Consider the following 3116-nt stretch of genomic DNA (forward strand, 5'->3'; position numbering starts at 1 on the left):
GCGGGCCCCGGAGCAGCTGGAAAGACCAAATCCACAGGGCGAGGGGTAAGGCTTTAACAGCCCAGAGGTGCGGCACGGGGAGAGGGGTGCCCCGAAAGGAGAAGGTTTGGAAAAAACCGGCAAGGGGGCTGGTGGTGGGACGGCCCGTGTGGGTTGGCCGAACCTGGACTTTGGGAGCTAGTAGTCCTTTGGAGGGTGAAGAGGCCGAGGGGGTGATAGCGGCGGTAGGATTGCCTTGGCAGAAGGCAGGGGCGATTATTACAGCCTTGCCTGCTGATGAGGTGATGGAAAAAAATGCTCAGACGAGTGACCAGGAATTCAGAAAACTCTGAGACTCTTAACAGCTAATGTGTGTGTGTGTGGGGGGATGCCCCAGACAAATGCCCGAGCGGTAGCTGCCTGTACGTGTGGGAATATGCGTGTGCCTTCATCTGGGTATCAGAGCAGAGAAAGGAAGCGGTGACCTCTGATCTTGGCATACACAGAGAAACTGTGGAGCAGGGAGATGTGCCCAGGGACCACAGAAAGATGGAGGTCGGTTTGGGATCAAGTGTGTGGGAATGCTGGAACATGGGAGCGGGATCAGGGCGGTAAGGAAGGGGCTTGTAAAATTGTACATAGTAATGCAAGGGCTGCTCAAGAGAGGGACTGCAGGAGAGGGAGAGAGCTGGTGGAATGGCTTGGTCTGGCCCATTCCTAATGGAGAGCTGGGAGGCATGAGGAGTGACTGGTTGCATGGACGGCGCCTTGGTTATGGGGACTAGTCTAGAGAAGTACTAAGAAGGATAGAGCAGTTTGGATTCAACATGAACTAGGAAAATCTTGGGCTGATGTGCTGATTATCAGGTATATTGTTAAAGTATTCCAGCTCCTTTAATCTTCATTCTGTTTGTTAAAGGTGTAAAAACACGCAACAGCTGCTGGCATGTGCTTTCCCTCAAGATCTCAAGGGAGTTTTAACATTTAGTCTCAAGACAATGGGAACAGATTTAAATGCTTGGTGTCCAAGTAATGAGTATTTGTTAATAGTCCTTTTAGAAGTAACTGATTTTACCTTTGAAGGGGTGAGGAATGAGTAAAAATGGAACAAATAGGTTTTTGTATGGGAGCACAATATGGGGCAGATGCAGAAGTTGCATGGAGTCTGCATGGTACCTTTGCACCCAAAGTAATACTAGAGGTACACAGTTATATCAGCCTATATATGCTGCCTGTTAGTTTGGGACACTGAGTGTATCCAAACAAAGCCTGGTATTCATCCTGTAATACATGGAATGAAATAGGGAATGCCAGAAACGAGTTATTCTGGAACACTTTCAGAGTGTGCCTTTTCTGTACAGCCTGCTGGGCAAAACTTGCCTGGCATACTGGCTGCCTGGCAAATATCATGGAAACAATATAGAACGTATGAGCACATCTGACATTTAACAATCCTAAATTAATTGATATTGTAATGCTCTCAGCTAAACTCAGGAAGATGGGGGTGTAGGGATGAATTTTGAATCCCGTACAAAGTAATTCAGTAACAAACTTGGGATGGTTATCTGATGCAGCGACAATAACCACCTTGGATAGCCGAAAGTGGCACGTGGCAAAAGGGACTGCCAGTCTAACAGAACATACCACTGAGGTGTTCAGTTGAACAGTATCGGTGGCTATTTATTGTACCAAGCACAACTGCTGGCAACTGAAACAGTGAACCAGTGGTTAGATGCTTTTTGTAAGGAGTTAATTCCTTTCTCATGGGTGATACTGCAGCGAGTCCTGTGTCAGGAGGGCACCAGAGGAGTGGTGCTGGTTTTTGTCTTGGGAATGGGATGGATCTTCAGCGATGGGATGGTGGCTTGGGGACGAATTGAAGGAGGGGTGTGAACAGTGGGATATAAAACCTTGCATTAGGCTAATGAAAGTCTTGGGTGCAGGGCTATGGGAACCTGATTTAGAAAGGGAACGTGAGCATATAGTAAGCCCTTAAGTCTAACCAGCCACTGTTGGAAGTGGAACAACTTCACAGCACGTATGATCTACACCACGTAATGAACCCTGAAGAACACCGTGGGTATCACCATGTGTCAGTGGGAAGGAGGCAGAATGGGAACTCCAGTGCTATCTGGTAACAGCGAAAGTTGTATGTGTGTTGCCTCACTGCTAGTGGTAGTGTGGGAAGATAACATAAGCAGAATGTTTTTTTGGGAGGAGTTGGGTGGAGAAAGGATGGTACAAGGGCAGTGAAAAAGTGGGTCCAGAAATAGAGAAAGTGGGGGAAGGTAAGAACAACATAGGGGGATTCCTGACAGGAGGAGTGTGGATGCCTCCGTGCTGGAGGGATGCTGAGCTGCAGACCCGAGCCCACCAGGACACCGGGGAGAAACTCCTTGGACAGCCCTGCTGGACCCCCTCCCCACCATCAGCTCTCTGCCCAAACAGCTTAGTGTGGGAGAGTGGAGTGAGGAGAGGTAGGCTTGCACCCTGATGCTCAGCGGTGGGGAGGCAAGGGGGCTAGGATTGTAATGCAATATCATTGGGTGTAATCTGCAAGTTTTAAGAATGATAACTGGTTTTAGAGTTGTGTGTGCTTTTAATCATTTAATCGCTGTGTTAGTTTCTTAGTAGTGTATTCAGTGAATAAACATTGTACTCTCAAGCCTGCAATCTAAAGGGAAGGGAGCTGGACCTGGGAAGTAAAGCTACAAACAGCTTTTACCAAGCTTATACTGTGTGTGGCTGGCTGTTACTGTGTACTGACCCTCCTCACATCCCCGCTCCCACCAGCTTTCATAACAAAATCCCATGACCCTTCACAATAAGCACTATTCCTAACATGAAGACTAAACAGCACAGCCATGAATAAAAATAGGCTTAACTCGCAAACAATTCACCATGCTAGGGAAAATGTGAGGTGATCCAACATGACCCTCCCTATCCCAGTCTTCCTTGCTGATGCTGACTCCAGCTTCACCCACAGGGGTATTGGTGGGGCCACGTGCGTGTTGACGTGACCCGCTTTTAGCATGTGTCAGTACTGAGCTGCAGGAATAGCCACCATGTGTGGTTTGGAACAAGTCTGACGCTGGCAAAGCTGGAAGCCGTGACATGGCCAGTATTTCTGTTCTGCG

This window comes from Haliaeetus leucocephalus, unplaced genomic scaffold, assembly GCF_000737465.1.
Source record: "Haliaeetus leucocephalus isolate CR32 unplaced genomic scaffold, Haliaeetus_leucocephalus-4.0 Scaffold351, whole genome shotgun sequence".
In the NCBI taxonomy this organism is placed as follows: Eukaryota; Metazoa; Chordata; class Aves; order Accipitriformes; family Accipitridae; genus Haliaeetus; species Haliaeetus leucocephalus.